We start from the raw sequence: 22605 nt of genomic DNA on the forward strand, positions 1-22605 counted from the left end.
CAGCAGGAGGAAAGTCGAGGAGCAGTTGCACGCATGCCAATGCTTCCGCTGGTGTGGGTGGCGGCGAAAGCTGCGTGGACCGTGACACGCTCCGACTTCTAACCACGTGAGAAGGAGCTCTATCAGGGTCTCGCGGTCGCGCGCCGTTTCCGCCAGCATCCGGACGCTCATGCTAGCCCGGTGCATCTCGAGAGTGACGCAAAGGGCTCTTCTCGCGGTGGCGCCCGGGGGCACCGACGTTGCAGAGTTGCTCGCCACTCGCGGCCTGGGAAGACCGCGGTGCCGGCTAGGGCGTCCTGGAGATCACCGTGCCGCCCGTGGGCAGCACGGCCCCACCCCTGGACCCAGCGGCGTGTGGCTCATCGTCTTGGACACGAACGACGCCGCTCGCCTGGCTCTGATAGCCATAGTGTCGTGGATGCTCGCGGGCCAAGCCTCTGCTACCATCCGCGACTGCTCCGTCGCCCGCCCGCGCTGGTACGGGTGGTCCAGCTCCAGACGATCCGATCGCTGTGATCCCCTTCTTCTTGGGGGCCATGGCGATGATAAAGTCAATGCGGTAACTTTTAGACCAGATTTTCACAGCCTCAGCGCCCCCTACCTGGCACGCCAAAGATGTCGGGGGAAACGACACCTATGGGATCCCAGGGAATCCCTTCTACGGTTGGCGGGGCGTGGAGCTGTGCAAAGAGCAGGTCTACCGATCAACACGAGGGGATTTTTACCCAGGTTCGGGCCGCAAACGATGCGTAAAACCCTAGTCCTGCTTTAGTGTATATTTGGTGTTCTTGAGCTCTTGAACTAGCTATGGTGCATGCCCAGTCCAAAAAAGTCCGAATCCTTTCCCAGTATGCCTCGGGCCTCCTTTTATATGTCAAAGGGGTCGCCATAGTGGCACACAGGAGGCGGAAAGTATCTACAGTGTACAAGTTTATCACCTGACACCGTAGGACAAACGTGTTTAATGCGCTGCCTACGTGCCCTCTTGCTTTATCGGGGGTGGCAACAGAGCTCGTCCCGTCCGTCGTCGCCTCGCCTTGCTTCGACGCGCGTCCAAGCTGACAAGGCATGAAGTGCCATGTTGGCTGGCTAGTTGCTGTGCTGGTGCGGTGACATGGTCTTCACGAAGATGTGCATGCCACCATGCAGGTGCTTGACTAGTTGGCCTAGAAGCTGCATGCTGCTACGCAGGCGCTTGCCTAGTTTGCGGGCTGGTTGTCGCGTCGGAATGGCCGTGGGGTAGCGAAACATTGATGGGCGCGGGCCTAGCCATGGCCCCGCAGATGCCCCCTGCAAGGGTCTTGCCGGGGTCCCGCGAGCGTCCCCGGCAAGGATCTTGCCGGGGGTCATCGTCTTCTGGTTCCTATGTAGAGTCGCATGCCTTTGGTCTTCACAAAGATCTGCATGCCACCACGCGGGCGCCCCTGAGTCTTGGTCTCGACGTTATCGATGGTGTCAGAGATCTCAGGCTGAAGGGTGGTGGCCTTGCTGGTGTGGGGCTATGTAGGCCGCCCCGGCAAGGGTGTTGCCGGGGGAAGCCCATCTTGCCCCTTCGCTCTTCATGCCTCTGGCTTGAGTGCTGCCTTGGCAGTCTCGTACCTTTGATTTTTTGCCTCGCCAAGGATGGCCACATGCGTGGCTACGTCTGCCTGTGCACAAGTAAAAGGGGTACAGAAAGGCCCCTACTTTTGTACACCGACAGAGTGCTCAAAGGAACTATGCTACTACTGAAAAATAATTCTTAGCAGTGGTGTTTGCTTGTGATAAGTTTAGACCTTATATTGTTGATTCTGAAGTAACTGTTCACACAGACCATGCTGCTATTAAATATCTTATGGAAAAGAAAGATGCTAAACCTAGACCTATTCGATGGGTTCTCTTGTTACAAGAATTTGATTTACATTTTGCATTAAGGGGTTGAGCATACAAACAAATAAGCGCATGGCAACCTCTGCTTCCCTCTGCGAAGGGCATATCTTTTACTTTTATGTATTTACTTTTATGCAAAGAGTCAAAGTTTTCCTTCTATTCCTTTTATTTTTCTCCTTTGGCAAGCATCATGTGGCGAGGAAAGATCTAGGAACATATGTCCAGTTGAATATAGATAGCATGAGTTATTGTTGTTGACATCACCCTTGAGGTGAATATGTTGGGAGGCAAAACTATAAGCCCCTATCTTTCTATGTGTCCGGTTGAAACATTTTGCTCATGTGTACGCGGTGAGTGTTAGCAATAATACAAGACTATATGATGGCTGAGTATGTGGACTTGCCTAAAGGCTCTGATACGTGACCCTTCCTGAAAAGATGATGAATTGTAGTTGCAAAGTTGACTGTGAACATACTTTGTTGGTTTTTAATAGATTTTTTGCTTTATACTTTGATTGTGTGATGAACTGTTACTTATTCATGAGAAGTATATGATAAAAGTTCTATGATAAAAGTCCTATGTTTAATTTTGTTGCTGTTATGATAATCAACATGATGCTTCTATGTCCGTATTTTGTTTTTATCGACACCTCTCTCTCAAACCATGTGGACATGATTTTCGATTTCGGTTTTCGCTTGAGGACAAGCGAGGTATAAGCTTGGGGGAGTTGATACATCCATTTTGCATCATGTTTTCTTACTATTATTTATGACGTTTTTATCCATAATAAAGCTTATTGGAGTAATTCTAATGCCTTTTCTCTCATAATATGCAAGGGATACACCAAGAGGGAGAATTCCGGCAGCTGGAAATCTGGACCTGAAAAAGCTACGTCAAGCTACCTATTCTGCACAACTCCAAATGAGCTGAAACTTCATGAGGTTTTTTATGGAATATATGAGAATTATAGGAGCAAATAAATACCAGAGGGGGCCCACCAGGTGGGCACAACCCACCTGGGCGTGCTAGGCAGCCCAGGCGCGCCCTGGTGGGTTGTGCCCACCCAGGCCCACCTCTAGTGCCCATCTTCTGGTATATAGGTCATTTTGACCTATAAAAAAATAAGGAAGCACTTTCAGGATGGAGCGCGCCGCCTCGAGGCGGAACTTGGGCAGGAGCACTTTTGCCCTCCGGCGGAGCGATTCCGCCCGGGGAACTTCCCTCCCGGAGGGGAAATCATCGTCATCATCATCACCAACAACTCTCCCACCTTGGGGAGGGCAATCTCCATCAACATCTTCAACATCACCATCTCATCTCAAACCCTAGTTCATCTCTTGTGTTCAGTCTTGTTACCGGAACTATAGATTGATGCTTGTGGGTGACTAGTAGTGTTGATTACATCTTGTAGTTGATTACTATATGGGTTATTTGGTGGAAGATTATATCTTTAGATCCAATATGCTATTTAATAATCCTCTGATCATGAGCATGTTTATCATTTGTGAGTATTTACTTTCGTTCTTGAGGTCATGGGAGAAATCATGTTGCAAGTAATCATGTGAACTTGATATGTGTTCGATATTTTGATAGTATGTATGTTGTGATTCCCTTAGTGGTGTCATGTGAACTTCGACTACATGACAGTTCACCATATTTGGGCCTAAGGGAATGCATTGTGGAGTAGCAATTAGATGATGGGTTGCGAGAGTGACAGAAGCTTAAACCCTAGTTTATGCGCTATTCTGTAAGGGACCGATTGGAACCAGAAGTTAAATGCTATGGTTAGAATTTAATCTTAATACTTTTATCATAGTTGCGGATGCTTGCGGGAGGGTTAATCATAAGTAGGAGGTTTGTTCAAGTAAGAACAACACCTAAGCACCGGTCCACCCACATATCAAATTATCAAAGTAGCGAACACAAATCGAACCAACATGATGAAAGTGACTAGAAGAAATTCCCGTGTACCCTCAAGAACGCTTTGCTTATCATAAGAGACCGTTTTGGCCTGTCCTTTGCCTCAAAAGGATTGGGCTACCTTGCTGAACTTTTGTTACTACTACCGTTACTTGCTCGTTACAAATTATCTTGCTATCAAACTACTCCACTACTTACAATTTCAGCAATTGGAGACATTACCTTGCTGAAAACCTCTTGTCATTTCCTTCTGCTCCTCGTTGGGTTCGACCCTCTTACTTATCGAAAAGAGCCACTATTGATCCCCTATACTTGAGGGTCATCAGAGACATATCAACATCCCCAAGCTTAATTCCTGCTTGTCCTCGAGTAGGTAAATGATAAAAACGGAATTTTTGATGTGGAATGCTGCCTAACATGTCATCTCATATTCTTTTTCTTTATAGCATGGGCATTTGGACTCTTATATTGTTCAAAGCAATACTCTAGTTTTGACATGACAACTTAAATACTCAAGCATGCAAACAAGCAACCATGTCTTTCAAAATATCAATGCTAAAATAAGCTAGCCCTAGCCCATTATGCTCAATCATTGATCCATTCATGAAACACACTCGCATATTAACTACACCCAATGCTCGACTACGATCATAGTGCCTCCTAGATGGTGCTTTATAAGACAAGATGGAGACTCAAATTCAAAATAAAAATTGCATAAAGTAAAAGAAAGGCCCTTCGCGGAGGGAAGTAGGGATTTGTAGAGGTGCCAGAGCTCAAAGCGAAAATTGGGAGATAAAAACATTTTGAGAGGCATACTTTTCCCACCAACGAAAACGACTTAGAGTTCCCAACACTTTCCATGCTAGATATATCATAGGTGGTTCCCAAATAGAAATTGAAGTTTATTCCTTTTTCAACTAGACTTTCACTTTCCATGGCTTGCCGTATCCACGGTTGCCCTCCATACCAACACTTCCCAAGGAATTTATTATTTGACAACATAAAGTAAATTCATTTTTCATTTCGGGACTAGGCATCCCTAATACCTTTGCCTTACTGTCATGCAATGACAAGTGAATAAAAACTCATCGTGAGAATAACACATCTAGGATGGAAAATATTAGCCACTCCTCACCGCCTTGTTAGCAGTACGAGCACACAAAAGAAAAATTTATTTTGAATATTAGAGATGACACATACAAATTTGCTTAGAACGGCAAAAGAATACCGCATATAGGTAGGTATAGTGGACTCATCTGGCAAAACTGGTTTAAAGGTTTTTGGATGCACAAGTAGTGATCATACTTAGTGCAAAATGAAGTCTAGCAAAAGATTGACAAGCGACCAACCAAGAAACGAATAATCTCGTAAGTGAGCATTAAGCATAATTATTGACTTCCGAGCTTGCATAGGGAATCACAAACCTTAACACCAATATTCTTACTAAAGCATAATTACTCATCAACATGACTCACATATCACATCATCATATCTCAAAACTATTACTAAGAATCAAGTTTATTTCTTCCAATGATCTTCATGAAAGTTTTTATTATATCCTTCTTGGATATCTATCACTTTGGAACTATTTTTCATATGTTGCTTTTGATAAGCTCAAACAAAATATAAGTGAAGATCATGAGCATAATTTTTCTTTCTCTCAAATTAATTTAAGTGAAGCAAGAGAGAATTTCTTGAAAATTTTACTATCTCTCAAATAAATCTAAGTGAAGAAAGAGAGCATTTCTCCAAAATTACTAAAGCACACCATGCTCAAAAAGATATAAGTGAAGCACTAGAGCAAGTCCATAGCTCATAAAAATTTAAGTGAAGCATAGAGAGCAATTCTAACAAGTCATGACATAATTTTGGCTCTCTCAAACAGGTGTGTCCAGTAAGGAATAAAGACTTAAAACACAAAATAAAACAATCAAAGACTCTTATCATACAAGACACTCCAAGCAACACACATAGTATGTGACGAATAAAAATATAGTTTCAAGTAGAATACCGATGATCGTTAGAAGAAAGAGGGGATGCCACTCGGGGACATCCCCAAGCTTAGTTGCTTACCCTCTTTGGATAATAGCTTGGGATGCCAGGGCATCCCCAAGCTTAGGCTCTTCTTACTCCTCATTCTTTCAGCCATCGTAAGATAACCCAAAACTTGAAAACTTCTGTCGGTGTACAAAAGTAGGGGCTCTCCTTTTGACCCCTTTACTTGTGCACGGGAAGTCAGAGCCACGCGCCGCGGCCACACTTAGCAGGGCAAAGGAGGGAAGCCAGAGAAGAGCCGAAGCACAAGACAACTGAGACAACGCCAAGACTAGAAACACAAGACAGCAAGGGGGCGAGGTGGACTCCCCCGGCAAGACCCTTGCCGGGGCAGCCTCCGCGACCCCGGCAAGGGCCTTGCCGGGGCAACTTGCCCGACACCAGCAGAGCGAGCCGCCCTTGAGCCCAAAGGTTCCGAACACCGTCGAAAACTACATTGGAACCAGGGCTCAGGAGGCACCCCCATGGTGGCATGCAGATCTTCGTCAAGATCATAAACATATGAGATCAGATGAGGACTAGAAGATGGCGATCCTCAGCGGGATCCTAGCCGAGGAAATCCACAAGACCCCCGGCAAGCGCCTTGCCGGGGACGACTGCAACGCCACGGCAAGACCCTTGCCGGGCCCCCGGCAAGACCCTCGCCGAAGGCGTCAGCGGGGCCACTGCCAGGCCCGCGCCAGCCAAGACTCCGCCGCCGTTCGCATGCAGCTGCCAGCCCAACTAGTTGGGCAGGCGCCTGTGTGGCAACATGCGGCTTCCAGGCCAACTCAGCAAGCACCTGCGTGGAGGCATGCAGATCTTCATGAAGGTCCTGCCACCGCGCCACCTCAGCAGCCTACCTGCCTACATGGTGCTACATGCACCGCTGGCCTGGGCGCGTGTCGAAGCGAGGCGAAGTGGCGACGGACGGGACGGGCCTCGTTCCCATCCCCGATAAAGCTAATGGACACCTAAGTAGCGTATTTAATGCACTTTGTCGCGTAATGCCGTGCAATAAGCTCGCACACTGTACGCCTTTCCACCTCCTGTGTGCCACTGTGGCAACCCCTTTTTCTATAAAAGGAGGCCCGAGGCGACCAGGAGGGGGATTCGGCTCTTTGGAACTACGCAACCACCGTAGCTAGTTCGAGAGCTCAAGGACACTCTGAAATACATCCACCAAAGCAGGACTAGGGTTTTACGCATCCTCGCAGCCCGAACCTGGGTAAACGATCCGTGTGCTGGCTCCTAAACCTGCTCTTCTCACGAGCCCGCGCCCGCCGACCGTAGAAGGGATCCCAGTGATCCCATAGGTGTCGTTCTCACCGACATCTTTGGCGCGCCAGGTAGGGGGCGCAGTGGTGGGAATCTGGTTTAGCAGCCAGCTTAGCAGTTCCTCGTGGCCATGGTTTCTAAAGAAGAAGACGACCAAGAGAACGGCGCCGCCTGCAAGCGCGAAGGGCGCCAGTGCGGCGACAGGAAAGCTAAGTCATGCCGAACTTTAAATATTTCCTTTTTATATAAGGTTATTCCCCTCGGAGATCTCGTTCTTTGTATGGAAACCTGCACGCAAAGGGGCCCTCCCGCAATTGGCAACACCCTTGTTCTGTTTCGAGTCCGCTCAACAGGTCAAGCGGCCGTGTCGAGGGTGGCAGGGTAGCCTTCCACAATTGGCAACGCTCTCGATTCTGACTCGAGTCAAGCTCGACAGTTCGAGCGGCCGTGTTACGGTCGGTAAGGTGGTTCGCCTGGCTGCAAGCACACCCGGCAGGCCATTGGGGATCCGTCCTCAAGACGTCACCCTGGGTTTACGCATCGGCAAGCCTACCCGGTTAACGTAGGGTGGACATACAAAGGAAAATCGAAAAGGAAACTAACATGCATAATATCAAAAGTACTGCAGAGTTATATTACATAGATTGTTGCCGTGGTTCTAACTAAAGATAGAAATTGTCTTGGTCATGAACCTGCAGAGGCAATGAGAAACGGGGTGCCTAATCCCGGCGCTGGCCCTCCACCCTCTGGATTCTGTTGAGGCGGCTGATGATGGGCTTGATATGCTCCTTGAGCGTCGCGATGTCTGCATCCTCCGGCAAGCCCTCCAGCGCGGCTTCGAAGTCGAGGTCAGGATTCCAGTGCGCCACCTTGGCGAGGACCTTGGTCATGGCACCCCGGCAAAGCCTTCGGGACTCATCGGCTAGGGAGGCCGCCCGATTGGAGTGAAGCTGCTCCAGAGCCCCGAGGACGCCCTCGAAGAAGACGGTCAGCTTGGCGTTGGGGCTCACGTTGCGCTCCTGGGTATACCTCACATTTGGCATCCCCATGGTAGCCAGCTGCGTGGTGATCCTGCCGGGGACGTTCTCGAGGCGCCCGATCCAGCGATTCTCGCCCTCCACAAAGTCTTTGTGGTTGGCATTCTCGTTCTTCCGCAGCTGCTTCTCGGCCTCCAGATTCTTGGCCAGGGTCCCTTCCCGGGCCTTGGCCTCCGAGAGCGTCTTCTCAAGACTCTCCAGCTTCAGTGTCAGATCTTTGATGGAGTCGTTGGCCTTGGAGAGCTGCTCAGCCTTGCCAAGGACTGCGCCCTGCGCCTCCACCAGGGCACCGTTGAGTGTGTTCTTCTCCTCGGCCAGCTTCAGGGTCTGGTCCTTCAGCCTGTCCCGCTCCACCTCCAGCTCCTTCACCTTGTCGGCGTGAACCAGAGCCTGGGCATCGAGCGCCCCCCTGTGCCTCTGCTCCAGCTCCTGGGTCCGCTGCACGACGAGCTTCTCCACCTCCTCATCCTTGCCGCGGAGCGTTGCGGCAAGCTTCTCCTCGCGAGTGGCAAGGTCCTCTTCCTGGGAGTTCAGCACAGCCTGGTGCTGGGTTCGAGCCGTCTCGGCTTCGGCGGCCAGGTTCTTCGCCGTCTCCTGGGCCTTGTCGATGTCGGCCCGCTTCATGGTGAGCTCCACCTCTCGCCTGGCCAGCTCGTCCTGGGCGGCCTTCAGCTCCTCACAAGCTTGGCGGAACCAAGTTTGCGTCTTGGCGACATGTCCCTTGAGGTCCGCCTCCGCCTTGTCCACCGTTGCCATCCTGGACTTGGCCTTGTCCAGGCGGGCGCGGTGGAACGCCTGAAGCTTCCGAAAGTTGGCGCCCATGGCTTGGAGAAGCCGCTCCTCCTGGGAACCGTCGCCACCGATGCTTGGCTCATCAACAACCTCGAACCCGGCGGCGGCAAGCACCTCCTCGTCGAACACCTCTCCCTCGATGGGCGCCCTGGAGCTCTACGTCCCTGGAAGGTGGACGAAAAGGTCGTCGCTCACCTTCAGATACCTGCCGGAGCCAGAGGCAATGGATGAGGAAGGCTAGTCATCAACCACCTCCTCCTCGGAAGCGGACTTGCCGCCCCCCCGGCAGGCCCCTTGCCGGCCTCCTCGGCAGTGGCCTTGCCGGACTCCCCGGCGGGCCCCTTGGCGGCGTCCTCAGCAGCGCCCTTGGCGGTCTCCTCGGCAGCAATCTTCTCGGCCTCCGTCGCGGCATCCTTGGCGACATCCTCAATGACGGTGTCGATGTCCTCTAGGTCCACTGAGGGGAAATCTAGATACAGAGAAGGGGATGAGGCGAGGCCAAGATCAAGATTCAGAAAGAACAGGAAAAGGAACAGGGAAGGAAGGAAAGCGACTTACCCGTGCCGGGCTGGGAAGCAGAGGTCCCCTCCCCGCCAACGTTTGGCGCCGAAGCAAAGCCACCAACACCCATGTTTGCCTCCTCCTCCTCCGTGTGCATGGGCTCGGTGCTTGGCGCCCTTGTCGGGGGCGCCCCTCGGGGCGGCGTGGTCGATGGGGGCGGCATGTTGGGGGTAGCCCTCTGTGGCTCCTCCTGCTGATGTCCCCCTCCTGCAATCACGACAAGGTTAGCACCAAGGGATCGTACCCCTAGCACACGTTGATGAGGGGCGAGTGATGAACTTATGCTGGGGGTTGTGTCGGGGGCTGCTGTCTGGATTGCTCAACACCACCAGCGGTGTGCCAGTAGCGCCTGCCGGGGGCTGGCCGCCCGCCGAGGCCTTGGCCCTCTTCACCCTCTGGGCCAGCATCTCCGCGTCCCTGCAAAGATGAAAACAAGTCAAGATAAGTAGCACGGTCTGAGGGGATGGAGATGACAGAAAGGAACAAGATACTTACTCGTCCTCCACCTCCTCCTCTGCTGCTTTCCTCTTCCTCCTTGGGCTGAGAGACCCGAAGTCGAAGATGACCCCCGCGTCATCATCTGCCGGGGGAGGGGAAGCTGATGGAGTCCGAGGATACTTGGACGAAGAAGAGGCAGTTGCTCTCTTCTTCGCCACCGCGGCCTTCACCGACTTCTTCGCTGCCGCGGCCCTTGTCTGGCGCCCGGACCCCTCCTGGGCTTGCCGCAGTTGTACGGCCCTGCGGGCCGGACCGGCTCGCCAGAGGTGGCCCGCCGCAGGACTCGCCCTCTCCCCGTGGTTGGAGGGTCGACAGCCTCGGCCTCCTCCTCCTCCGATGATTCATCAACCACATCTTCGACGAGAGGGGCCCCGGTGCCGGCGCTGCTGGCCTCCCCAGCGGACTCCACCCACTAGGCGAGCTCCTTCTCCTCCGCCTCCGCCGCGGCCTTGTCCTCCATGCCGCCGGTGCTCCCGGCCTCCCTGGCGAGCTCCGCCTCCGCTACCCTGGCGGCAATGTAGTCCAGCTCCGCCTGGGTGGTGTCGTGGACAAGCCGCGGCTCGGCGCTGACGTACTTCTCCTCCAGGGTGTTGAAAAACTCCTGCACCTGATCCTCTCGCGGCTCGGCCCAGCTTGGGATGAGGCCATGCGCGTTGAACTCTGGCATCATGGCGATGATGTCGTTTCAACATGAGTTGTTGCCCGCCGGCAACTTGAATAGGGCCCCCCTGGTGGGCTTGCCGGCCGTCACGGCGGCCCTCGCGGCCTTGCCGGACCGCTCGACCTCGCCGTCGTGGTTCACGTCAAGCTGGAAGAGCCGCTGGCAGAAGTGGGCGTGCCCCATCACCGTGAGGTTGTGGTCCAAGCCAGGGCGGAGCCTCATGATGTCGGCGGCGTTCGTGAAGAGCCAGGCTGGCCTCCCCTTGTTGTGCAGCGGAGTGATTCGGTGGCGGATGAAATCCGCCCCGATCATCTGAAGGGTGAGCCCGGCCTCGGTGAGACGAAGAATCCTGGTGGTGGCAACCGTGAGCTTCTTGTCGTTGACGTCGACATCACTCCAGTCGCTCCCGTGGACCGGCAGCGCGTGGCGGACCCGGCAAAAGTCCGGCGGATCCTTCTCTTCAATCCAGCACCACCGGCCCCGCCACTCTTCCCACCTCTCCTTCTTGGCACCGTCCGGATATGTCCCTTTCTCCTGGGTCCTTGGAATCCAGGCGACACAACTGGAAATGGCGCCCCCTTCTGGATGCGAGGGAAGAAGTAATGGCGGAAGAGCGCCGTGTTGGGATGCACCCCGGCGAAACCCTCGCAGAGGTGCGCAAAAAGGGCCATGCACGCCACAACATTCGGAGTAAAATTCAAGAGGCGGAAGCCATAGGTGTGCATGATGTCGCTAAAGAAATCGGAAAAAGGGGGACAGAGCCCGCAGGAAAAGTTGTCGACGAAGAACGAGTACCGATTCGGACCGGCTTCGGAAAAGGCGGCGGGGACGACGCGCGCGGCCGGATGCCCCGTCGTCTCGCTTCCCGTCTTGCACCCCCAAAGGTGCTTGAAGTAGTTCCGGAGTTCGACAGCGTCGACCGTCGACGGGAAGTAGGCGTGCTGCATCCGCCGCACCGCCCACTCGCTCTCCGGCGGCTCCTTCTCCCCGGCGTCCTTGGCCACTCCCTTGCCTCTGTTGGTTTTGGGTGGCATGGCGGCTGCGGGAAGCGGGGAATGGAGGATGGCGAAGGCACGCCGGCGGCGAGCGAAGGCAAGAGCTTGAGAAAGAAGAAGAAGAAGGGGATGGCGGTTCCGAGATTGGGGAGAGCACAAAGGGTAAATGAGCAGCGCGCCCACAGTTATTCCTTTTTACGGGGAAGGCGCGGGCCGCCTCTTTTCCCCATTAACCGCGATATGACGCATGCGTGCGGAAACCGCCCCACGCATGACCCCCACGTCACGCACGGCCCTCCACATCGCGCATTCAATGCGGGTCGTGGGGAAGCGCAACGGATGAAGAGTTACTATGGTAAAAATCCGCCCCACCTGCCCGCGCACCGTTCTGGGCCTGACCCAACAATGCGTCGCGCTTATGTGTGGCCCGGGCCCGGGGGCTCCTGTCGGTGTACAAAAGTAGGGGCTCTCCTTTTGACCCCTTTACTTGTGCACGGGCAGTCAGAGCCACGCGCCGCGGCCACACTTAGCAGGGCAAAGGAGGGAAGCCGGAGAAGAGCCGAAGCACAAGACAACTGAGACAATGCCAAGACCAGAAACACAAGACAGCAAGGGGCACGAGGTGGACTCCCCCGACAAGACCCTTGCCGGGGCGGCCTCCGCGACCCCGGCAAGGGCCTTGCCGGGGCAACTTGCCCGACACCAGCAGAGCGAGCCGCCCTTGAGCCCAAAGGTTCCAGACACCGTCGACAACTACATTGGAACCAGGGCTCAGGAGGCACCCCCATGGTGGCATGCAGATCTTTGTCAAGATCATAAACATATGAGATCAGAAGAGGACTAGAAGACGACGACCCTTGGCGGGATCCTAACCGAGGAAATCCACAAGACCCCCAGCAAGCGCCTTGCCGGGGACGACTTCAACGCCACGGCAAGACCCTTGCCGGGCGCCCGGCAAGACCCTCACCAAAGGCGTCAGTGGGGCCACTGCCAGGCCCGCGCCAGCCAAGACTCCGCCGCCGTTTGCATGCAGCTGCCAGCCCAACTAGCTGGGCAGGCGCCTGCGTGGCAACATGCGGCTTCCAGGCCAACTCAGCAAGCACCTGCATGGAGGCATGCAGATCTTCGTGAAGGTCCTGCCACCGCGCCACCTCAGCAGCCTGCCTGCCTACATGGCGCTGCATGCACCACTAGCTTGGGCGCGTGTCGAAGCGAGGCAAAGCGGCGACGGACGGGATGGGCCTCGTTCCCGTCCCCGATAAAGCTAATGGACACCTAAGTAGCGCTTTAATGCACTTTGTCCCGTAATGTCGTGCGATAAGCTCGCACACTGTAGGCCTTTCCACCTCCTGTGTGCCACTGTGGCAACCCCTTTTTCTATAAAGGGAGGCCCGAGGCAACCAGGAGGGGGATTCGGCTCTTTGGAACTACGCAACCACCGTAGCTAGTTCGAGAGCTCAAGGACACTCTGAAATACATCCACCAAAGCAGGACTAGGGTTTAACGCATCCTTGCGGCCCAAACCTGGGTAAACGATCCGTGTGCTGGCTCCTAAACCTGCTCTTCTCATGACCCCGCGCCCGCCGACCGTAGAAGGGATCCCAGTGATCCCATAGGTGTCGTTCTAACCGACAACTTCAATCACACAAAACTCAACAAAACCTTCGTGAGATCCGTTAGTATAAGAAAGCAAATTACTACTATAAGTACTGTAGCAAACCAATTCATATTTTGTTCTTGCATTATATCTACTGTATTCCAACTTTTCTATGGCAAAAACTCATCACGGAAAACTATAGAGCCATCAAAACAAGCACTCAACGCAAAGAAAACAGAATCTGCCAAAAACAGAATAGTCTGTAGCAATCTGAAAATTTCGAATACTTCTGAAACTCCAAAAATCTTGAGAACTTAGGAAAACCTGAGCAATTTGTATATTGATCTTCGGCAAAAAGAATTGGTATTTTACCATGCTCTGGTTAAAAATGAGAATTTTTTTCGTGAGCACAAAAGTTTCTGTTTTTCAGCAAGATCAAACAACTAGTACCCAAGAAGATCCTAAAGGCTTTACTTGGCACAAACACTAACTAAAACACGAAAACACAATCATAACAGTAGCATAATTCTGCTAACACTCTAGAACAGAAAACAGAAAGCAAAAATAAATTTTATTCATTGGGTTGCCTCCCAACAAGCGCTATAGTTCTACGCCCTTAGCTAGGCATAAAGCAAGGATCTAAGTTTTGTCATCTTTGTTCAACTATTCAATCAAACACTTAGAATTCCTTAGAGATTTATCATAGAGGTTTTCAATGACAATACTCCTAGGAACAAATTTAAAGAATTCATTCTTGCCAAAGGGATCTCTTGTAACTTCAACAAAATCCGGGTGGATACTAATCATCTTAAGATCCTCTTTACTAGAAGTTGCACCCTTGCTCTTAGTAACTTGGGTAGTCTTGCCAATTTTTACGGGAGCTTTTCAACAGTTTTAGCAGAAACAAAAGCCGTACTCCAATTACTAAACATTTCTTCCAGTTTATCAATCAGAGATGGGCTTTCTTCAATTCTTTCATGAATTATGGTTCCCTTTTCTTTTAACAACTTAAAACTTCCCCTGCTTTTGACCCAATTTTAGTAGCAAAATTATGCATCTTTTTATCCAAATTTTCAATATGCTCTTCAGTAAGCATTTTCTTTTCAATAGCATCTAATCTTTCCATGACATGCTCAAGAGTCAAAATTGTTTCATTAATCATAACGGGTGGTGAGCCTACTAAATTTCCCATAGCATTAAAAGCATCAAGAGGGGGACACATCAAGAAATTTCCACTGGTAATCGTATCAAGGACGAATCTATACCAAGTGGTGATGCCCACATAAAAACAACGAAGAAGAACAATGGTAGATTGCTTTCGAATAGATCTATTATGAGCATTGCAAATTCTATACCAAGCATCTTTTAAATTCTCTCCTCCCCTTTGTTTAAAGTTGAGAACTTCGTTCTCGGGAGTGCACGCAATAGAGGAAGAACTATACATGACGATAATAAAAGCAAACAAGATTGCACTCAAAAACAGATCCGGCAAGAAAACGGTGAACGAAAAAGAGGGGCGAATAGAACCGCAAATTTTATTGAAGTGGGGGAGAGGAAAACGAGAGGCAAATAGCAAATAATGTAAATTGCGAGGAGATGAGATTTGTGATTAGGAACCTGGTATATGTCAAAGATCCTCCCGGGCAACGGCGCCAGAAATTCCTTTTGATGCGGCTTGAAGCTACGTTGGTATTTCCCCAAAGAGGAAGGGATGATGCAGCATCGCGACGGTAGATATTTCCCTCAGTGATGAGACCAAGGTTATCGAACCAGTAGGAGAACCAAGCAACAGCACGTAAACGGCACCTGCACACAAATAACAACTACTCGCAACCCGACGTATTAAAGGGGTCGTCAATCCCTTTTCGGGTAACGGTGCTAGAAACCAGTAGTAGATTGATAGATCGAACGCCAAATAAAATAAATAAGAATAAATTGCAACAAGGCATTTTTGTATTTTTGGTTTAATAGATCTGAAAATAAAAGGCAAATAAAATAGATCGAGAAGGCAAATATATTAAAGAAGAGACCCGGGGGCCGTAGGTTTCACTAGTGGCATCTCTCGAGAAAAAAGCAAATGGTGGGTAAACAAATTACTGTTGGGCAATTGGTAGTACTTCAAATAATCATGACGGGCAATGATCATTATATAGGCATCACGTCCAAGATTAGTAGACCGACTCCTGCCTGCATCTACTTCTATTACTCCACACATCGACCGCTATCCAGCATGCATCTAGTGTATTAAGTTCATGGAGAAATGGAGTAATGCAATAAGAACGATGAGATGATGTAGACAAGATCTATCTATGTAGAGATAGACCCCATCGTTTTATCCTTAGTAGCAACGATACATACGTGTCAGTTCCCCTTCTGTCACTGGGATCAAGCACCGTAAGATCGAACCCACTACAAATCACCTCTTCCCATTGCAAGATAAATAGATCAAGTTGGCCAAACAAAACCCAAATATCGGAGAAGAAATACGAGGCTATAAGCATTCATGAATATAAGATATCAAAGAAGATTCAAATAACTTTCATGGATAAAAAGATAGATCATATCATAAACTCAAAGTTCATCCGATCCCAACAAACACACCGCAAGAAGAGTTACATCATATGGATCTCCAAGAGACCATTGTATTGAGAATCAAACGAGAGAGAGGAATCCATCTAGCTACTAACTACGGACCTGAAGGTCTACAAAGAACTACTCACGCATCATCGGAGAGGCACCAATGGAAGTGGTGAACCCCTCCGTGATGGTGTCTAGATTGGATCTAGTGATTCTGGACTCTGCGGCGGCTGGAATTGATTTTCGTCGACTCCCCTAGGGTTTCTGGAATATTGTGGTATTTATAGAGTAAAGAGGTGGTCTAGAGGGCACCTGAGGTGGGCCCAACCCACCAGGGCGCGCCTGGGCCTCCTGGCGCGCCCTGGTGGGTTGTGCTCCCCTTGGAGCACCCCCAGGCGCTGCCTTGGCCCATTGGGTGTCTTCTGGTCCATAAAAAATCTCCGTGAAGTTTATTTGCATTTGGACTCCTTTTGGTATTGATTTCCTGCGATGTAAAAAAATGGAGAAAACAACAACTGTCACTTGGCACTATGTCAATAGGTTAGTACCAAAAAATGATATAAAATGACTATAAAATGATTATAAAACATTCGAGATTGATAATATAACAGCATGGAACAATAAAAAATTATAGATACGTTGGAGACGTATCACTCCCATATATTGTTCAGCTCAAACTGTTGAAGCTCTTCTTGCATAGCTTGAATCCATTCAGGTTCCATGAAGGCTTCATCAACTTTCTTGGGCTCAGATATATATACAAATGCAAAATGCCCACAGAAATTTGCTAGCTGTGTTGCTCTTGAACGAGGGAGTGGGCTAGGTGCATTGATGCTATCAATTATCTTTTCAATCTGGACTTCATTTGCAACACGAGGATGAACTGGACGAAGATTTTATAGTCTTCATCTTCAGCATTGGCTTCAGGCTGAGCAGTGTCTTCATGCTGATTAGGTGCAAAAATGGTGATTTCCTCTTCAGCCTATTCCTCGGTAGGTATGATTTCTCTAGTACCCATTAGCTTGATAGATTCACTTGGTGTAGCTTCATCTAGCACATTTGGCAGGTGCTCTCTTTGCGAGCCGTTAGTCTCATCGAAGCGCACATCCACAGTTTCAACCACTTTGTAGTGAAACAGGTTGAAGACTCTGTAGGAGTGCGAATCCTTTACGTAACCAAGCATAAAACCTTCATGTGCTTTCGGTGTAAATTTTGAAGTGTGATGTGGATCCTTTATCCAGCACCTAGCACCAAAGACTCTGCAATAGCTGACGTTTGGCTTCTTACCAGTCAGGAGCTCATATGATGTCTTCTTTAGGAACTTGTGAAGATAAACACGGTTGATGATGTGGCAAGTAGTATCAATGGCTTCAGGCAAGAATTTCCTTGGAGTCTTGTACTCATCAAGCATCGTACGTGCCATCTGAATGAGGGTTCTATTCTTGTGCTCCACGATGCCATTCTGCTGAGGTGTGTATAGAGCAGAGAACTCATGTGTGATGCCCAATGTATCAAGATAAGTGTCGAGGCCGGTGTTCTTGAATTCTGTGCCGTTGTCACTTCTGATGTGCTTGATCTTGATGCCATAGTTTGTCATGACACGATTGGCGAATCATCTGAAGACATCCTGCACTTCAGTCTTGTAGGGAATTATAAGCACTCATGTATATCTCGAGTAAGCATCAACAATGATGAAGCCATAGAGGCATGCAGTGGTAGTAAGGGTAGAGTAGTGAGTAGGGCCAAATAAGTCCATGTGAAGCAGCTCGAAGGGACATGTTGTCGTCATGATTTTCTTTGAGGGATGCTTGGCCCTAGTCATCTTTCCGGCTTCACAGGCACCACATAGATGATACTTCTTGAACTTGACGCCCTCGATGCCAATGACATGCTTCTCCTTCGTGGGAGTGTGCAAGTTCCTCATGCCCGCATGCCCTAGCCTCCGATGCCAGAGCCAGCACTCTGAAGCTTTTGCTAGAAGACATACGGCGAGCTGTGGTCCTGCGGAGAAATCTACCATATACAGATCGTCTCTTCAATACCCTTCAAAGACAAGAGATTTGTCAGATTCCATAAGCACAAGACAATGATATTTTCCAAATATCACAATCATGTTTAGATCACAAAGCATTGAGACAAACATTAAGTTGAAACCAAGGGATTCAACAAGCATCACCTTATCCATGTGTTGATCCTTTGAGATTGCAACTCTACCTAGGCCCAGTACCTTGCTTTTACCAGTGTTAGCAAATGTGATGTGACTTTTGTCAGACGGACGTAGGGTTGAATCCATAAGAAGACTTCGATCATCAGTCATGTGGTTAGTGCATCCAGTGTCCATAATCCACTTAGTAGCCTTCGGAGCCGTACCCTACAGTGTAGTTTGGGGGATAGGCTTCACAAAGAGACGTGTGAAGCATAAACATTTGACGAACAAGCATACTATCAAAGTTCAGATCCTTGTTAGGGTAGATAGGTGATGTCGCTTGAAGCTACGTCGGTATTTCCCCAAAGAGGAAGGGATGATGCAGCACAGCGGCGGTAGGTATTTCCCTCAGATATGAAACCAAGGTTATCGAACCGGTAGGAGAACCAAGCAACACAACGTAAACAACCCCTGCACACAGATAACAAATCCTCGTAACCGCACATGTTAAAGGGGTTGTCAATCCCTTCCGGGTACGACGCCTCAAGATAGGCAAACGGACATGAGATAAAATTGTAGTAGATTGATAGATCGAACGCCAAATAAAATAAATAAGAATAAATTGCAGCAAGGTATTTTTGTGTTTTTGGTTTAATAGATCTGAAAATAAATGCAAAGGAAACATAGATCGCAAAGGCAAATATATGACAAAGAGACCCGGGGGGCGTAGGTTTCACTAGTGGCTTCTCTCGAGAAAAATAGCAAATGGTGGGTGAACAAATTACTGTTGGGCAATTGATAGAACTTTGAATAATCATGACAATATCCAGGCAATGATCATTACATAGGCATCACGTCCAAGATTAGTAGATCGACTCCTGCCTGCATCTACTACTATTACTCCACACATCAAACGTTATCCAGCATGCATCTAGTGTATTAAGTTCATGGAGAAACGGAGTAATGCAATAAGAACGATGACATGATGTAGACAAGATCTATCTATGTAGAGATAGACCCTATCGTTTTATCCTTAGTAGCAATGATACATACGTGTCAGTTCCCCTTCTGTCACTGGGATCAAGCACCGCAAGATCGAACCCACTACAAAGCACCTCTTCCCATTGCAAGATAAATAGATCAAGTTGGCCAAACAAAACCCAAATATCGGAGAAGAAATACGAGGCTATAAGCAATCATGCATATAAGAGATCATAGAAACTCAAATAACTTTCATGGATATAAAAAGATAGATCTGATCATAAACTCAAAGTTCATCGATCCAAACAAACACACCGCAAAAAGAGTTACATCACATGGATCTCCAAGAGACCATTGTATTGAGAATTCATTGAGAGAGGAAGCCATCTAGCTACTAACTACGACCCGAAGGTCTACAAAGAACTACTCACACATCATCGGAGAGGCACCAATGGAGGTGGTGATCCCCATCCGAGATGGTGTCTAGATTGGATCTGGTGGTTCTGAACTCTGCAGCGGCTGGATCAATATTTCGTTGACTCCCCTAGGGTTTTGGGAATATTGGGGTATTTATAGAGCAAAGAGGCGGTCCGGGGGGGCACCCGAGGTGGGCACAACCCACCAGGGCGCGCCTGGGCCTCCTGGCATGCCCTGGTGGGTTGTTCTATCCTCGGAGCACCCCCAGGCGTAGCCAGGGCCCATTATGTTCCTTCTAGTCCAAAAAAAATCTCCGTAAAGTTTCGTTGCCTTTGGACTCTGTTTGATATTGATGTCCTGCGATGTAAAAAACATGCAGAAAATAGCAACTGGCACTTGGCACTATGTCAATAGGTTAGTACCAAAAGATGATATAAAATGACTATAAAATGATTATAAAACATACAAGATTTATAATATAACAACATGGAACAATCAAAATTTATAGATATGTTGGGGACGTATCAGCATCCCCAAGCTTAACTCCTACTCATCCTCGAGTAGGGAAGTGATAAAAACAGAATTTTTGATGTGGAATGCTGCCTAACATGTCATATCATATTCTTTTCTTTATAGCATCGACATTTGGACTTCATGTGATTCAAAGCAATAGTCTAGTTTTGACATGATAATTTAAATACTCAAGCATGTCAACAAGCAACCGTGTCTTTGAAAATATCAACGCTAAAATAAGTTATCCCTAGCCCATCATGCTCAACCATTGATCCATTCATGAAACACACTCGCATATTAGGTACACCCAATACTCAAGTACGATCATATTGCCTCCTAGTTGGTGCTTTTATAAGAGAAGATCAAGACTCAGATTCAAAAATAAATATGCATAAAGTAAACCGAAGGCCATTCACAGAGGGAAGTAGGGATTTGTAGAGGTGCCAGAGCTCAAAAGTGAAAACTTAGAGATAAAAACATTTTGGGAGGTGTATCCATCCCACCAACGAAAACGACTTCGAGTTACCAACACTTTCCATGCTAGATATATCATAGGCGGTTCCCAAACAGAAAATAAAGTTTATTCCTTTTTCCACCATACTTTCACTTTCCATGGCTAACCGTATCCACGGGTGCCTTCCATACCAACACTTTCCAAGGAATTTGTTATTTGACAACATAAAGTAAATTCATTTTTCATTTCGGGACTTGGCATCGCTAATACCTTTGCCTTACTCTCGTGCAATAACAAGTGAATAACACTCATCGTGAGAATAACACATCTAGCATGGAAAATATTAGCCACCCCTCACCGCTCCGCGAGCGAAACGAACACACCAAAGAGAAGTTTATTTTGAGAATTAGAGATGGCACATGAAAATTTGCTTAGAACAACAAAAGAATACCGCATATAGGTAGATATTGTGGACTCATGTGGCAAAACTGGTTTAAAGGATTTTGGTTGCACAAGTAGATAGTGCAAAATGAAGGCTAGCAAAAGATTGAGAAGCGACCATCCAAGAAACGGATAATCTCATAAGAAAGCATTAAGCATAATTAACACCGAATAATGAAGCACAAGTAGGATATAACTTCATTGCATGACTATTGACTTTCGTGCTTGCATAGGGAATCACAAACCTTAACACCAATATTCTTACTAAAGCATAATTACTTATCAACAAAACTCACATATCACATCATCATATCTCAAAACTATTACTAAGAATCAAGTTTATTTTGTCCAATGATCTTCATGAAAGTTTTTATTATATTCTTTTTGGATATCTTTCACTTTGGGACTAATTTTCATGTGTTGCTTTTCATAAGCTCAAACAAATATAAGTGAAGATCATGAGCAATATATTTCTTTCTTTCTCTCAAATTAATTTAAGTGAAGCAAGAGAGAATTTCTTGAAAATTTACGAACTCTCAAATAAATCTAAGTGAAGCAAGAGAGCAATTCTTAAAAAATACTAAAGCACACCATGCTCAAAAAGATATAAGTGAAGCACTAGAGCAAGTCCATAGCTCATAAAAATTTAAGTGAAGCAAAGAGAGCAATTCTAACAAGTCATGACATAATTTTGGCTCTCCCAAATAGGTGTGTCCAGCAAGGGATCAAGACTTAAAACACAAAATAAAACAAGCAAAGACTCATATCATACAAGACGCTCCAAGCAAAACACATAGTATGTGACGAATAAAAATATAGCTTTGAGTAAAATACTGATGGTCATTAGAAGAAAGAGGGGATGCCACTCGGAGGCATCCCCAAGCTTAGTTGGTTGCTCATTTTTGAATAATAGATTGGGATGTTGGGGCATACCCAAGCTTAGGCTCTTCTACTCCTTATTCCTTCATCCATCGTAAGATAACCCAAAACTTGAAAACTTCAATCACACAAAACTCAACAAAACCTTCATGAGATCCGTTAGTGTGAGAAAAATACATCACTACTATAAGTGTTGTGTCAAACCAATTCATATTTTATTTTTGCATTATATCTACTGTATTCCAACTTTTCTATGGCAAAAACTCATCAAATAAAACCATAGAGCCATCAAAATATGCACACAACGCAAAGAAAACAGAATCTGTCAAAACAGAACAGTGTGTAGTAATCTGACTATTTCGAAAACTTCTGGAACTCCAAAAATTCTGAAAAAATAGGACGACCTGAGAAATTTGTATATTAATCTTCTAAAAAAGAATTGGCATTTTATCACGCTCTGGTAAAAAATAAGAATTGTTTTCGTGAGTGCAAAAGTTTCTGTTTTTTTCAGCAAGATCAAACAACTATCACCCAAGAAGATCCTATAGGTTCTACTTGGCACAAACACTAATTAAAACACAAAAAACACAATCATAACAGTAGCATAATTGTGCAAACACACAAGAACAGAAAGCAAAAAAGCAAAAATAAATTTTATTCATTGGGTTGCCTCCCAACAAGCGCTATAGTTTTACGCCCTTAGCTGGGCATAAAGCAATGATCTAAGTTTTGTCATCCTTGTCCAACTCTTCAGTCAAACACTTAGAATCCTTCAAATATTTAGCATAAAGATCTTCAATAACAATACTCCTAGGAATAAATCTGAAGATTTCATTCTTGCAAAAAGGATCTTTTATCACTTCAACAAAATCCGGCTGAATATTAATCATCTTAAGATCTTCTTTATTACTATTACTAGAAGTTGCACCCTTGTTCTTGGTAACTTGAGTAACTT

This window comes from Aegilops tauschii, chromosome 1 (genome assembly GCF_002575655.3).
Source record: "Aegilops tauschii subsp. strangulata cultivar AL8/78 chromosome 1, Aet v6.0, whole genome shotgun sequence".
Lineage (NCBI taxonomy): Eukaryota > Viridiplantae > Streptophyta > Magnoliopsida > Poales > Poaceae > Aegilops > Aegilops tauschii.